This window comes from Rattus norvegicus, chromosome 7, assembly GCF_021556685.1.
Source record: "Rattus norvegicus strain SHRSP/BbbUtx chromosome 7, alternate assembly SHRSP_T2T, whole genome shotgun sequence".
NCBI classification, from domain to species: domain Eukaryota; kingdom Metazoa; phylum Chordata; class Mammalia; order Rodentia; family Muridae; genus Rattus; species Rattus norvegicus.
In genome coordinates, this window is record NC_141540.1 from 56274128 (window position 1) to 56291015 (window position 16888).

At 41.2% G+C, this 16888-nt stretch overlaps 1 pseudogene; it reads left to right on the top strand.

Moving 5' to 3' along the window:
- Positions 1 to 492: 492 nt before the first annotated feature.
- On the top strand, positions 493 to 16888 carry Spdl1-ps1 (spindle apparatus coiled-coil protein 1, pseudogene 1; annotated as a pseudogene).

The window sequence follows — 16888 nt, forward strand, 5'->3', positions numbered from 1 at the left end:
AAATAGGGTGATTATTAACCACTGTCTATTTCCAGAAAGGATTCTGTGGGACTGGAATGGGGGCTCTAATTAAAGCTGTGCACGTGAGAGTTACAGGCAAAAGTAGGTCTCCCATAGAGATTGACTGAGAGCAGAGAGGGCAGGGCCCAGAACAGACGGATGAGCCTTGAAGGCACATAGTCAAGGGACTTCACTGGAACATAAAGTTCCCTTTCTCAGGCCAGTGAGATGCTGCAGTGGGTCAAGGTGCTTGACCGTGGTTGGAACCCTAGGACCCACATGTTGGAAGGACAGACTTACTCCCCCAAGTTGTCCCTGGATCTCCACAGATGTGCAGTACCATCCCCCACCCCAAAGTAAACAAAATCTAATAAAGCTGTCGTTCTCTACCTTGTAAACCTGAGGGATGGGTTAGAAGACCTGGTGGAAGACATCTAGGGCTTGTCCCTAGAAAATGTGGACAGATGGCTGCTCCCTTGTAATTTTCCAAGCATGCATGGCGCCTTCTCCGACAACAGCGTAAATGAAGTGAGCTTTGAAACTCCTGTACTTTACAAAGTCAGGGCTCTAGCTAGCCTGGCTTTTAGTTCAGAACAAAGGTAAAATAACTTACAGATGTTTGATGATTGTGCATGACTAGGGTGAGGCTAGCACTCGTAAAAATGACAGCTTATTAAGTTGAAAGAATCACATTAGAAATGGCTTATAAAATTGAGACTGACTTCTCAAGGAAGCTAACATGTTTATACAAACACAGATTAGACAAAAACTGACTGAAATAGTATACTTGGTCACAGACCGGAATGTGAGTACGATGTACATTTTAATTTGTATTAAGGATAGAGAGGCTAGGAACGTGGCTCAATTAGCGGGATGCTTGTTTCGTATACACAACGCCTCGAGCGTGATAGTTAACCTAAATAAGCCAATAGTGTGTGGTGATCCAAGTCAATAGTCTTAGCTCTCTGGAAAATATAGGCATGAGGGTCAGAAGTTCAAGGTCATCCTTACCTGTAAACTGAATATGAAGCCTTTCTGGGCTACCTGAGACACCTGCCTCAAAAATCAAAACCAAACTGAGTCAAACAAAAAGAAAAAAAAGTCATTTGAATATTTTTCAGCAAATATAGACCTGGTTTTATCAACAGTGTATTAAGAACTAGGCAAAGTTTGGAAAACTATGTGAAATACAGGGAAAAAGAGGTAAGGCTTTGAGTTAAGAAAAGGAAAAAAGAAAAGAAAAGAGAAAAGGAAGGTGGTGCTCGGGAGACAGATCCGCAGTTGTGAACACTGGCTGCTCTTCCAGAGGGCCTGGGTTTGAATCCCAGCATTTATATGATAGGGTACAACCATCTGTAACTCTAGTTCCAGATAATAGAATCCTCTTTCCTGGCTTCCAGGGCACAGCACACATGTGGTGCACAGACATGCATACAGGCAGAACATCTGTACATAAAATAAAAGTAAAATCTAAAAACCTTCAGGGTACCTGGTGTCTCGGTACATACCTTTGATCTCAGCACTTGGGAGGCAGAGGCTGGGGGATGGATCTCTGTGGATTAGAGGCCAGACTAGTCTACAAAGTGAGTTGCAGACAGTCAGGGTCTCATAGTGAGGCCCTCAAAAAATGCAAAGTGTAATTTCTCTGTGCTAGAGTTAATCACAGCTTAGGAAATAATAGGAGTTATGATATTTGTATGTTTCTTTTTTTGAGATATTCCAATATTTACTCACATTTACAATAAATTGCTTTTTTACATATCACCTAAGAACTGAAGGAAAACACATTTGCAACTGGGAATGCCTATGTCATCTATGTAATAATCGGAAGAAAATGGATTCTTATTTGTTTTGTTGATTTGAGATGGAGTCTGACGTCATAGCCTTGGCTGGCCTGGCACTTGTTCTGTGGACTAGGTTGACCTTGAACTTTCGGTGACCCTCCTGAATCTGCATCTGGAGAACTGGGGTGAGAGACCCGGAGCAGCCACACTTGGCTTCTTATTCATTTTAGAATTTGGGTTTAGGATATTTTGTGAGTTGAATTAAAAATCAGGAGTCGATCCTTGCATCTAGAGCCTCGATTTTCTAGCTATTTTTAGGTGAGCTGTTAAAACTCATAGCACCTAATTTTGAATAGGCAATGTGGGTGGGAAGAGTAGGCAGGGCTTTTCAATAGGACTTAATTGTTCTGAAACTGTGAATGCATAATTATGTAATTTGTTATGATGAATTTTCATTTTTAGACTTCTATGGTAGGCATCATTAAGGCTTATGTGGAAATCATGTAATTCTGATTTGTATAGCTTTAGATCATCAGCTCCTAAATATATACTAATTACTGACTGTATAATAAATCATCTCCACTGGTACCCTGTGCAAACTTAAAATAAGAACGTCGTCATGAAGGAAAACACTTAAACTGTTGGAGTAGCACAGTTATTCAAAAGAGAACACCTAGAGAATATTAATGTAATTTTGCCCCACATGGCTATGCATAGCATTTTCACTTTTTGAGGCATAAAAATGCAGATAGCACAAATGCAAACTAGTTGGATGAGGTCAGTTTGACAATAGGTAGGAAGTGGAATCTGGTTAGATATATTTCTGATATTAAGCATCCCTTTAAATGTTATTTTATTCTTTTGAAATTGTCGATAAACTAATCTTTAACAATATTATGGTTGTATACAGCGAGTGCTTTTTAGAGTTTTACAGATATTGTCGGTGTGAATTAGATTTCTTGATACATCGCTTGCTTAGTGAGCACGAAGCTTTGGGTTCTATCCTCAGCATAGTGTAAGTGCCTGTAATAGCAGCTCTCCTGGAAGACTGGAGGGTCGGAAGTTCAAGGTCTCTCTAAACTTCGTGATGAGTTTAAGGTCAGCCTGAATATCTAAGACTGATTGACTGTCTGCCTGCCTATCATCTATCTATCTATCTATCTATCTATCTATCTATCTATCTATCTATCTATCTATCTATCTATCTATCTATCTATCTATCTAGGCACCTACTTACCTACCTACCCACCTACCCACCTACCCACCTACCTACCAATTTCTGTAGGCATAACCTTATCGTGCACTGTGTAAAGATTATCCTTGAATTATTCAAATGCTGATTTCTGGGCCCAATCTCTGGTTGCAAAACATCGCTCTCCAATTATTCCCTGATTGGTCAATAAAGAAGCTGTCATCAGCCAATGACTGAGCAGGGGAGAGAATAGGGGTGGACTTCCTTCCAGACAGGGGCAGGTCGGAAGCCGAGAGAGGAAGTGGGGATTCGCAGTAGGGAGAGAGTCCAGGAGACACCTCCAAAAACACCTGGAGCCTAGAGAGCCAGATCAGTACTAAAAGGCAAGAGTCATTGGCATCTTGACTGGAGGGTAGGCAGATTAGAGGATTGAAATAAAATAATACTGCTCAGTTACTGTGCCCTTAAAGTTTGTTAAGTAAAATAATAATCCACTCTCAATTATTTGGGAGCTACCTGTGCCGATAGGAAAACTGCAAGAAATATTTATAAACAGCCACTAACATATCTATATCTTTATACCTATATCATCTATATCTAAATCTATAAAGCTGGATATGGAGTATAGTAGCATACACAGAGGTAAGTGGATCTCTATGAGTTCAAAGACAGTCCAGTCAAAGTGGAGATTTCCAGGCCAGCCAAGGCTACATAGTAAGACCCTATCTCAAAATACTTAAAAAAAAAGACATGTAAAATTTAAAAAATATTTATTTTTATTTGTATGAACGAATGTTCTGCCTGCATATAAATATGGGTAGCAGGCATGTCTGGCATCCTCAGAGGCCAGAAAAATTCAATCTCCTGGGACTGGGTTTACAGACAGCTGTGAACCATCACTTCGGTGCTAGGAATGAAAGCCGAGTCCTCTGGAAGGGCGGCTAGTGCTCTTAACCACCGAGCCGTTTCTCCAGCCCCAACTCTTTAAAAAAAAAAACTGCCACCTATAACACTTTATTCTCAACCCTAGGGTCTGTTGTTCTTTTATTTGGATTTTTGTTTTCCTAACTCAAAAAACTAATTTCCTCAGGTATTCCATTAATGCCCACATTTGCAACTTTGCTGCAAATTCTGCCTTTGCTTTCTTGAAAATACTTTTTAATTTTTGTACTATGAGGCTTTTTGTCTTTGTTTTCAGTAGAAGTTAGGGCTTGGCTACTCTACTTTTGTCTAGTGCTCTACTACTGAGCCACATCCGAAACTCTACTCTTCTTCTTCTTCTTCTTCTTCTTCTTCTTCTTCTTCTTCTTCTTCTTCTTCTTCTTCTTCTTCTTCTTCTTCTTCTTCTTCTTCTTCTTCTTCTTCTTCTTCCTCTTCTTCTTCCTCTTCCTCTTCCTCTTCTTCTTCTTCCTCTTCCTCTTCCCCTTCTCCTCCTCCTCCTCTTCCCCTCCCCTCCCCCCTCCTTCTCCGCCTCCTCCTCCTCCTCCCCCTCCTCCTTGTCATCATTATTCTGAAACAGGTTTTAACTAAGTTGCCCAGGCTGGCCTTGAACTCACTGTGTAGCCTATGAGGGCCTTGACTTTAAAGTCCTCCTGCCCCGATCTCTCAAATCACTGGGGTTATACACCTCTGCCATCACACCCAACTAGCCTCATTCTTGAAAGAGCTTTTCACCCTGTACCTTAGAATTACAGCTGACAGGATTTTGTTTTGTGATCAGTGTCCCTATAATCACAGGCTGATCCCAAACTCACTATGTAGTCCAGGCTGGCCTCCACCTTGCAAATCCTCCTGCCTCTGTTCCTCTGTCACTGAATCCTGGGAATTGCAGGCATGTTTCACAACACCCATCCTCATTTTCTTTTAGCCCATTGGGCACATCCCATGTTCTTCTGGGTTCTGTTGCTGCTGCTGAAACATATTCTTTCCTTCGGCACTTTAAAGGCTTTCCCTTTGGTTTTGGCATTCTGCAGCGTAACTGGCGTGGATCTAAGTGCGGACTTATTGTTCTTCAAATTGCTTAGGATTTGGACAGCTTCCTAAGTCTGTGGGTTGGCCATCTATCATCAGTTCTGAAAAGTTCTCAACCATTATCTTGTCCAAAATTGCTTATTGTCTTTTTGCTTTTTCTTTCAAAGCCATAATTAGATTTATTTTAAATCTTACAATGTCTTCAATTGTCACTTAGATTCTGTCATACGTATTTCATATAAATAGTTACAAAGAAGTCTTTTTTGTTTTTAATTTAAAATAAAAAAACCCCTTTTCTTTACCCATCTGTGTCTGTGTGTGTGCATGCGTGCATGCATGCGCATCCTTGTGCATGTGTGTGTGCCCTTGTATGTGTGTATGCATACGTGTGTGAGTGTGTATTTGTGTAGCAATGGATGTGTGTGTGCATGCTTGGGTGTGTGTTTGCGTGAGTTCATGCATGCGTGAGTGTGCGTGTGTGTCTGTGTGTGTGTCTGTGTGTGCACGCATGAGTGTGCGTGTGTGTCTCTCTGTGTGCGTGCGTGCGTGCGTGCGTGCGTGTGTGTGTGTGTGTGTGTGTGTGTGTGTGTGTGTGTGTGTGACTTCAGGTGCCATCAGAAGCCAGAGGTGATGGATGCCCTGGAGCAGAAGTCACAGGTGATTGGTACTTACCCGAGGCAAGTGGTGGGAACTGAATTCAGGTCCTCTGCAAGAATGATCCTTATACTCTGAAACTTTCACCTTCTGTCTTCCAGCTCATATTTCAGCTGTGTCAAATAGATTGTTACACGTCTCCACTGATGTTTAAAATATTGCTTATCTCTCACTCCCTTAAGTTCTACTAAGCAGACTTCGGAGATAGCTCAATTGGTGACATGTTTGTCATACTAAGCATGAGGACTTGAAATCAATCTGCAGGACCCAAATATAAAAAAAGCTCAATTATAATCCCAGTGTTGGAGAGTCAGAGACACACGGATCCCTGGGATTCAATGTCCAGACAGTTTAGACAAATTCTTGAGCCTCAGGCCATTGAGAGATACTATCTCAAAACACATAGTAAAAAACTCTTTCCTAAATACCATCCACTACAGTTTATTATTTTCTTCACATAATGCTTTTTAAATTTTATTTATTTTTATTTGATGTGCATTGGTGTTAAAATTTATTTTTTTATTGGTGTTTGAGGGTGTCAGATTCCCTGGAAATGGAGTTGCAGACAGTTTTGAGCTGCCATGAGGTTGCTAGGAATTGAACTCAGGAGCTCTGGAAGAGCAGTCAGTGCTCTTAACCGCTGAGCCATCTCTCCAGCCCCCACATAATGCTAATTTTTTTTGACTCAGGGTCTCATTGTTTAGCCCTGGCTAGCCTGGAACTATGTAGACAAAGCTGGTCTCAAAACCAGAGATCTGCCTGCCTCTGTGTCCTGAGTGCTGTGATAAAGATGTGAACCACCATGCCCAGCCTTCACACTTGTCCTTCCTTCATATGCTAGGACTGTTACTTTACAGTTTGTCCTCCATAAATCCAATAACTTAGGTCCTTCTTAGTATTATCGTCTTATATTAGAGTGACTTCTCACTAGCGGTATCTCTTTTAGTTAGGGTTTCTATTGCTCCAATGACATCTTGACCAAAGCAACTTGGGGAGAAAAGTGTTTAACACATCTAAATCATAAGACATTATCAAAGGAAATCAGGGCAGGAACTCAAGTAAGGCAGGAACCTAGGGGCAGGAGCTGATGCAGAAGCCATGGAGGGGTCCTGCTTATGGGCTTGCTCACCATGATTTGCTTAGCCTGCATTCTTTTATCTTTTTTTTAAAATTAGTTATATTATTTATTTACATTTCAAATGTTATCCCCCACCTCCCAGTTTCCTCTCTGTAACCTCCCTACCGAATTCCCCCTCTCCCTGCTTCTATGAGAGACCCCCCCCCCACTCCTGCCTCAGTGCCCTAGCATTCCCCTGTGCTGGGGAATCCAGCCTCTACAGGACCAAGGGCCACCCCCTCCCACTGATGCCAGAGAAGGCTATCCTCTGTTACATATGCAGCAGGAGCCATGGGTCCCTCCCCGTGTACTCTTTGGTTGGTGGTTTAGTTCCCGGGAACTCTCTGGGTGTCTGGTTAGTTGATATTATTGTTCTTCTTATGGTTGCAATCCCCCTCAGCTCCTTCAGTCCTTCCCCTAACTCCTCCACCGGGGTCCCCGTGCTCAGTCTGATGGTTGGCCGCAAGCATCTGAGCATCCGCATCTCTATTGGTCAGTTAGCCTGCTTTCTCATAGAAGTGAGAACCACCAGCACAGGGATGGCCCCACCCACAATGGCCGGAGCCCTTCCGGGTCAATCACTGTTTAATAAAATGCCTTCCAGGTCTGTTGATAGCCTGGTCTTATTGAGGCATTTCCTCAGCCTCCTTCCTCTGGGGCAACTCTAGCTTCCGTTAAGTGAATGTTAAGCTAGCGCAGCTTCCTACTTTATTTTATACTTACTATTTTTAAAATGTAAGCAGGTTCTCAGACTTGTATTGACATTAGTTTTTAAGGCTTCAGATGAGGATAGATTCCTTCAGAGAGGACTGCTGTTTGTTTTGCAGGTGTCTGAAAACTCAGATCAGTCAAAATCAATAATTATTAGCTGTAAGCTTCTCTGGGATTTTCTTCTTTTTTTCGGAGCTGGGGACCGAACCCAGGGCCTTGCGCTTCCTAGGCAAGTGCTCTACCACTGAGCTAAATCCCCAACCTATTTTTTTTTTTTTATTTTTTTTATTAACTTGAGTATTTCTTATATACATTTCAAGTGTTATTCCCTTTCCCGGTTTCCGGGCAAACATCCCCCTCCCCCCTCCCCTTCCTTATGGGTGTCCCCCTCCCAACCCTCCCCCCATTGCCGCCCTCCCCCCATAGTCTAGTTCACTGGGGGTTCAGTCTTAGCAGGACCCAGGGCTTCCCCTTCCACTGGTGCTCTTACTAGGATATTCATTGCTACCTATGGGGTCAGAGTCCAGGGTCAGTCCATGTATAGTCTTTAGGTAGTGGCTTAGTCCCTGGAAGCTCTGGTTGCTTGACATTGTTGTACTTTTGGGGTCTCGAGCCCCTTCAAGCTCTTCCAGTTCTTTCTCTGATTCCTTCAACGGGGGTCCTATTCTCAGTTCAGTGGTTTGCTGCTGGCATTCGCCTCTGTATTTGCTGTATTCTGGCTGTGTCTCTTAGGAGCGATCTACATCCGGCTCCTGTTGGTCTGCACTTCTTTGCTTCATCCATCTTGTCCAATTGGGTGGCTGTATATGTATGGACCACATGTGGGGCAGGCTCTGAATGGGTGTTCCTTCAGTCTCTGTTTTAATCTTTGCCTCTCCCTTCCCAGACAGGCTTATTTTTAACATATCTTCAGAACGACTAATCTTCGGTACTGCAGCTCTGGCATTTATCTCCCATAAGGCCATGTGGAAAGCAGACCTCAGTTTTGGGTCGGATTGAAATACAGGGGAAATTAAGGGGTCAGAGAAAGGGAGAGAACTGCTTACTGAGCAGTCTGTTTGAGTATCTTGTCAAGAATTTCTCAACTGCCTTCAGAGGGCTATTATAATCGCTTTTCTGAGAGAGAGAGAGAGAGAGAGAGAGAGAGAGAGAGAGAGAATCTCACAGACTCTGAACCATGTTTATAAGCTAGGATTGCCTTCACTTACAAATGGCTCACGAATAAGGAATAAGTGGTGACTACTCCTTCGAACTTTTCTTGACCTGTGTTTTTATTTACAGCCTAGAAACCTGTAGAGTGAATCTCCTAGCCCCTCAAAGTCTTCCTTACTAAAAAAAAAAAAAAAAAAAAACCAAAAAACTGTTTACATAAAACTAGTTCATCAAAATATTCAATCTTCTGAATCTTTTGAACAGTGTAAATTAATTGAAAGGTCACCAACGTCACACATTGGGTTTGTTTTGTTTCCTAAGACAAGATTGCATTATTCTAGGTTACAAGTTATCCTAGGACTCCCTATGTAGCTCAGGCTGGTCATGAGCTTTAAATCCTCCTGCCTCAGCCTTTCAAGTGCTGTGACTACAGGGAGGCATCACCATGCCTGGCTTTATAGCTACTGTTGACTCTTGCTGGAGAAGCTCACCCGCCATGGGCACACAAACCTATCCTATTTCTCTCGTTTGTTTCTGTTTTCTTGAGACGAGGTCCTAGGTAACCTACACTAGCCTTGAGCTGTTTGTGTAGATGAGTCTGGTCTTGAACTCTGACTCTCCTGAGTGCACTACCTAAGTGCTAGCATTACAAGCATATGATACCGTACCTGGTGAGACCACCTTTTAAACATATATTTTAGATGAGTGTTTACAATCTGGCTGAGTAGTGTGTAGATTATTTTGCATCATTAAATAGGTGACTAAATATTATTATTCTAGAGTGCACTTAGCCGTGAACTCACTAATTTGTGGGCTCACTTTAGACAGTTTGACTATGTCTTACAATCTCTGTGATTTGCAACAACCACTCTTGTTTAACTCGTGTTTCAGGTCAGTAGCTGCATCTCCAAGAAGGTGGGTGAGCTTCAGATCTTCCTTCTCCCTCCTCTTCCCCAAACCCAATCCCCAGTCTCCTCCCCAGCTCTGCAGCAGACTACCTATTGTGATCTCTCCTCATTTTCTGTCTCAGTTCCCAGAGGTCTAAGCAGACCCTAGTGGGACACCTTGATTTCTTCCCTCCTGTGGACATCCCAGTCCCCCATCCCTATTCCTAAGTGTCGACTCCAATACCTTTTAGTACCTGACAAAACAGACTTCAAGCCAGAACTAATCAGAAGAGACAGGGAAGGTCATGATATAGTCACTCAGAGGACATTGCAATTTTAACATCTATGCACCAAACACATGGGCAAACAAAAGTTCATAAAACAAACACTACTACAGCTTAAATCACATACTGACCCTCACAAAGCGATGGTGGGAGGCTTCAATATCCCACTCTTACTGACAGACAGGTCATTCAGACAAAAAACAAACAGAGAAATGCTGGAGCTAACTGTCGTTATAAACCAAATATACCTAAAAGATATTTACAGAACATTTCACCCAAACACACCTTGATGTATCTTCTTCTTAGTAACTCATAGAACTTTCTCCAAAATTTATCACATTCATGGACACAAAGCAAATCTCAACAGATACAAGAAAACTGAAATAACACGCTGCATCCTAGCTGACCACCACAGATTAAAGCTGGATATCAACAACTGAGAGAACAGAATGCTTCCAAAGTCATGGAAACGGTACGACTCTCTACTGAATGAAAAGTGGGTCAAGGCAGAAATAAAGAAATTAAAGACTTTCTAGAATTGAATGAAAATGAATGCACAACACACCCAAACCTTTGGGGCACAATGAAGGCAGTTCTCTGAGGCAAGTTAATAACACTAAGTGCCTACATTAAAAAGATTGGAGAGATCTCATTTTAGTAAGAACACACATGAAAGCTTTAGAATGAATAGAAGAAATCACACAAGAAAGGAGTAAGTGGCAAGAAATAATCAAACTCAAGGCTAAAATCAATAAAATAGAAACAAAAATTACAAAATATCAGTGAAACAAAGAGTTGGTTCTTTGAGAAAAATCAGTAAGATCAACAAATCCTTACTTAAACTAATGAACAGACACAGAGAAAATATCCAAGTTAACAAAACTAGAAACAAGAAAGAGGGCCACGACAACAGACACCAAGGAAATCCAGAGAATTACGAGGACATATTTTTAAAAACTGCACTTCACTAAACTGGAAGATCTAAACAAAATGAATAATTTTCTCAATAGATACCACTTATAAAGTTAAATCAAGATCAGATAAGCAATTTAAACAAAGTTATACCTGCTAGTAAAACAGAAGCAGTTATTAAATGTCTCCCAACCAAAAAAAAGTGCAGTGCTGGATGGTTTTATTCCAGAATTCTAGCAGACTTTCAAATGAAGAGTTAACACTAATACTTTGCAAATTATGCCACAAAGTAGAAACAGAAGGAACACTGCCTAAATTCATTTTACGAGACCATTTACCCTGATACCTAAATGAAACAAAGACATAACAAAGAAAAAGAATTACAGACCAATTTTCCTTATGAATACAGATGCAAAAATAATAAAGTACTTGCAAACTGAATTGAAGAACATAGCAAAAAGGTCATCCACCATGACCACCTAGGCTTCATCCCTGAGATGTAGGGATCATTCAATATACATAAATTGATAAATGTAATTCACCATGGAAGCAGTCTGAAAGAAAAAAACTCACATGACCATCTCATTAGTTCAGAAAAGAGCTTTGACAAAATCTAATACCCCTTCATGATAAAATTCTTGAAGAGATTAGGGATACAAGAGACTTACCTAAACGTAATAAATGCAATTTACAGCAAGCCCTTAGCTAACATCAACCTGAATGGAGAGAAACTCAAAGCAATACCTTTAAAATCAGGAACAAGACAATGCCATTAACTCTCTCCATATCTATTTGATATAGTACTTGAAGTCTTTTTTAGAGCAATAAGAAAACTGAAGGAGAGCAAGAGGACACACATTGGAAAGGAAAAGGTCCAAGTATAATTATTTGCAGATGATGTGATAGTCTACAGAAGTGAGCCTAAACATTTCACTGGAAAACTCCCACAGCTGATAAACACTTTCATTACAGTAGCTGGATACAAAATTAATTAAAAAGAATCAGTAGTCCTTCTATGTACAAATGACTAACAAACTGAGAAAGAAATCAGGGAAACAAACATCTTTTACCAATAGCCTTAGATAATAAAAGTATCTTGGGGTAACTCTAACCAAGCAGGTGAATGACTTGTATGATAAAAACTTTAAGGATGGAAGATCCTTATTGATCAGTAGGATGAATATAATGGAATATAATATAATATAATGAATATAATGGAATTGGCTACCAAGGGCAATCTACAGATTAAATGCAATTGCTGTCAACATTCCAAAACAATCCTTCACAGGTCTTGAAAGGACAATCTTCAGCTTCATGTGGAAACAGAAAAAAGAAAAAAGGAAAATCTAGGATAGATAAAACAATCCTGAATAATAAAAGAAACTGCTGTATCACCATCCTGATTTCAAGTCGTATCACAGAGCCACAGTAATAAAAACAGTATGGCTTTATTGATAGATATGACAAGATTGATATATTGATCAATGGAGTCAAGTTGAAGACTAAGACACAAATCTACCCATGGATACCTGAGTTTTGCTAAGGAAGCCAGAAATATACTTTGAAAGAAAGGTAACATCTTCAACAAATGGTGCTGGTCAAATCGGATTGAGGCATGCAGAAGAATCTGAATAGGTCCATATTTATTAACTTGCACAAAATTCAACTCCAAATGGATCAAGGAATTCAATGTAAAACCAGAAACATTGAACTTGATAGGCGAGAATGTGAGGGACGGCCCTGAATGAATTGGCACAGGAGAAGACTTTCTGAACAGAACACCAATGGCACAGACACAAAGATCAATAGTCAATAAAGGGGGCCTCATGAAACTGAGAAGCTTCTGTAAGGCAAAGGGCACCGTCGTTTGGACAAAGCAGCAGCCTACAGAATGGAAAAGGATTTTTACCAACTATACATTCAATAGAGGGCTAACATCCAAATACATAAAGACCTCAGAAAAGTAGGTATGAAGAAAACAAATAATCTAGCTGAAAACAGGGTACAGAGCTAAACAGGGCCTTCTCAAAAGAGGAAACTCAAATGGATGAGAAATGTTTTACATTTTCAATATCCCTAGTCATCAGGGAAATGCGGATCAAAACTACTTTGAGATTTCATCTAGCAGCAGTCAGGATGGCTGAGATCAATAGCACAAGTGACAGCTCATGCTGGTAAGGGGATGTGGAGCAAGGGGAACACTAATGTATTGCTGGTGGGAGTGCAAGCTGGCAAACACTCTTTTTTTTTTTTTCTTTTTTTCGGAGCTGGGGACCGAACCCAGGGCCTTGCTCTTGCTAGGCAAGCGCTCTACCACTGAGCTAAATCCCCAACCCCCAGGAAAACACTTTTATGGATACCAGTGTGGCAGTTCCTCCGGAAGATGGAAATCAATCCACTTCAAGACCAGCCATACTATTCTTGAGCGCACACAGAAAGGATGCTTCATCCCACCTCAGAGACACTTGCTCAACCATACTCATTACTGCTGTACTCAGAACATTCAGACATGGGAAAGAACCTAGATGTTCCTTAGTAGAAGAATGGCCAAAGAAAATGTACATTTACACAACAGAGTAGTACTCAGCTGTTAAAATATATGAAATCATGAAATTTGCAGGTAAATGGATGGAACTAGAAAAAAAACCATCCTGAGTTAACCCAGGTGCAGAAAGAGAAATATGGTATGGATTGCTTTTATGTGGACATTAGCTGTGAACCTCCCACAGCTGGTAAACATTTTCAATAAAGTAGCTTGATACAAAATTAACTTAAAAAAATCAGTAATCCTTCTATACAAATGACTAACAAACTATAAGCAAGCTGAAATCCACAGAACCATAAGGGTTAATTATAGAGTAAGGGACTAGGGGACTAGGAAACCGAAATAGAATAGTTATGGATGGATTGGGGCTGGTTGGAGGCTAGAACAGAAGGACCGAGTAGAGGAGAGAAAGAAGTGAGATGGGAGGAGGGAATGCAGGGGTAGATGGCTAAAACTAAGGGCTATTTGAGGGGTAGTTTGGAAACCCAACTCAGTAGATACTTCCTTAAATACATTCGTTTAAGTAGGCTACATAAATGAAACTGCTAAATAATGGGAAAGACAAAGCCACAACCGAACATCTCTTGTCATCAAATAAAGTTTCTACTGCTGGGATTGGGTTATACCTAACTGAGTTGTTGGCCAAAGGGGTCTTGAGAGTCCCCAAGCAATCCATGCTGTTGCCAAGACTTGCTTTCCACAAACTGATGGTTAAGTACTATTGATAACAATAACACCTACATGACTCAACCAACAGGGAGAAGCTGAGCTGGTGCCTACGTAGAGCCCTTACCTTTATGTTCTAGTATCTCTGGTATAGGAAGCTACTCACCTGTTACCAAAGGAGAAACACAAACACTAACCCAGCCACAACCCTGTTGATCTACAATGATGTCCCGCCTGCAGGATATGCTATTACAATGGTGGCACAAAGTCTGTGGGAGCAACCAAATAATGTCTGGTTTGACTTAAGGCCCATTCCATGAGATGGAATCTATACCGACACTGTTTAGGAGACCAAGATCCTGAGAATACATAGCTCAGAGATCTAGAATAAAATCAAATACTACTAATGTTCTAAAACAGGGGCAGCAGCAGCAACAATAACAGAACATAGCAATAGAATGACTCCTAGTGGCATTCTGCTATACATATAGGTCAGTGCCTTGTTCTGTCAACATCAGAGAAACTTATTTCCTGCAGCGGAGGGGAACAAATACAGAGACCCAAAACCAGACAATATGCAGAGAACACAGAACCCTTAAACCTAAATAAATGTGAAACTTCTCCCCTCAGTCCTCAGGGAACCCCTCTGAAGAGGAGAGAAGAAGAGTGTGAGAGCCAGAGGGGATAGAGGACACCAAGAAAACACTGGCAAAACAACATGGTCAATTCAGATATGAATTCACAGAGACTGAGGGGGCATGCACAGGGCTTACCCAGGTCTGGACCAGATGTGGTCTTAGAGCTGAGAGAAGTGGACTCATGCCTTCATAACCAAACACAGAAGCAATCTCTAATTGTAAACCACTTGAAAATGTAAATTTAGTTTCCTCCAAGGAGTTCACTGGGGAAACAAACTACTCTTAAGGGCTGGCTGCATGCCCAATAGAAGATGGCCAACAGAATTGAGCCCAAACAGCATCCTTAGAATTTCTTTGTCTCATAACGTTGTATCTGGGCTCTCCCCTCCCCCTAATTTTATCTTATTTTAAATTTTTAAAAACATTTATTTACATGCATTTTTTTTCTGCTGCCTTTTTTACCTTATAGGTCCTTTGTGTATTTATTATGGCTTACAGTTTAGTGTTTTTATGAAGTTCCTGACTGTGTAAATGAGTGGGACTTTTTCTTGTGCTTTCTCTTGGGCTTCTTTCCTTCTGTTTGTTTTGTCTAATGTCATTTTTATTTTATCTTATTATATTTTATTATTATTATCCCCTAGAAGCCTGTTTGTTTTCTCATGAGAGAGTAGATCCAGGTGGAGGTGGTTGGCGAGGAGCTGGGAGGAGTAGACGGAGGGGAGACCAGAATCAGGATATATTATCTGAGAAAAGAACCTATTTTCAATGAAAGGAAAACATAAATAAACAAACCAACCCACAAAATATCAGAGGGGGTAGGAGGGTCCTGCATATATAGACTTGCTCGAAGTGAGTTCCAAAAGCAGTTAATGAAGGTGCCATTGTGGGTCTGTAGTGAGAGTTCTGGTTTCTTTAAATCCAGTTATGTTAATGTGGATAGGTTTTTGTTTTGATCTAAGGTATGGCATAAGAGGCTGCTTCGAAGCAGTTGGTTGGAAACAGGAAACACGGAGACATGTATCACGGATCTCCAAAACGAGCTCAGAGTGTGAAAAATGACGACTGATAGCTGCGCAGCACATCTTAGAGCTACTGCGGAGGCAAACTGGAGGGCAGAACCAATCAGATAAATACCATGAAGAGACAGATGATGGCAACTGAGAATTATAATCGAGAGAGGTCGAGCTAAGGACAGTCTGAGCTGGGAACGTGAGGCTGTGAGACGTCAACAGAGAATGCAGCTGGTGAAGTTAGAAATGCAGCCACACAGGGGCCACAGACAGGAAGTGAATGACCTGAAAAATAAGTCAGAAAACTGAAAAATAAGTCGATGAGCCTAATGACAAACAACTGAAGCAGAAGCTGGATTGCCAGGAGGAACTTCTCTCTCGTGAATCAGAAGAACTCCAGCTAACATCCGGACATGTGTGCTCAATAGCTTGTCTTCGGAGAGGCTGGCTCTGTAGACTGAGCCGACTGAAGCTGAGGTGTGAAGAAGTGAGCTAGCTGTAGTACAAACAAGAGCAACTAGGATGGTTCAGCATCTCCCTATCGCACCAGACAGTCCAGTTTAAAGAAGAAAAAGGATTGAGAGAAGGAAGCCGCATCTTATTATAATGTCCTGGAGAAAGCTTGAATACAAAGTCAAGTTCTTCAGGTGCAGTTGGCCTTGGATTCTAACTGCAAATTCTGTCCACAGAGGTGGAGGGTGGAAGGGTGGCAGCAGAACGCTAGCTCAGCTTGATGAAAGTCAAGGATCAGTCACCCAGAGAGCGGATGAGCAATATGATGTTACAAATCTCTACGTTAATGAGGATGAAGGGATCTCAAACCGAATTTGAGCAGCAGGAATGGTTGTCTGTCCTGTTGGAACAGAAGAATGATGACATAAAATACCTCTTAGGTGAAATTAGTAAGAACTTACTAATCTGGAGAAATTGAAGAGCTTATGTGAAAGTATGGAATCTAAGCCTTCCACAGCAGCCAACCCTTACACAGCACCTACTACATAGACATACTTCAGCTAAAGCTTGACACTAAAAAAAGAAAATGAAGGCACAAGAGGAGAACTGTCTATACAGAGACTAAAGCCATTTTTTTTGAGAGTTAGCTGGCCCCTTATATTGAATTGAAACTGCAGATGAAAGATAACTGCAGCTTTCAGAAAGTGAAAGTATGAAACTGAGAGCTAAGCTAGATGAATCAAACCTGAAGTATGCGCCCAAAGAGATAATCGAATAACTGTACCCAAAAAGAGGTGGGGGCTTCTGCCATTGAATATAACCACTCTAGCCAAGGTAGCTGCTGTCATTGCCATTAGGGAAGAAATTTCTAGACACTCACTTCAGACGGAGGGAAGGAGTCCTGTCTTGTAG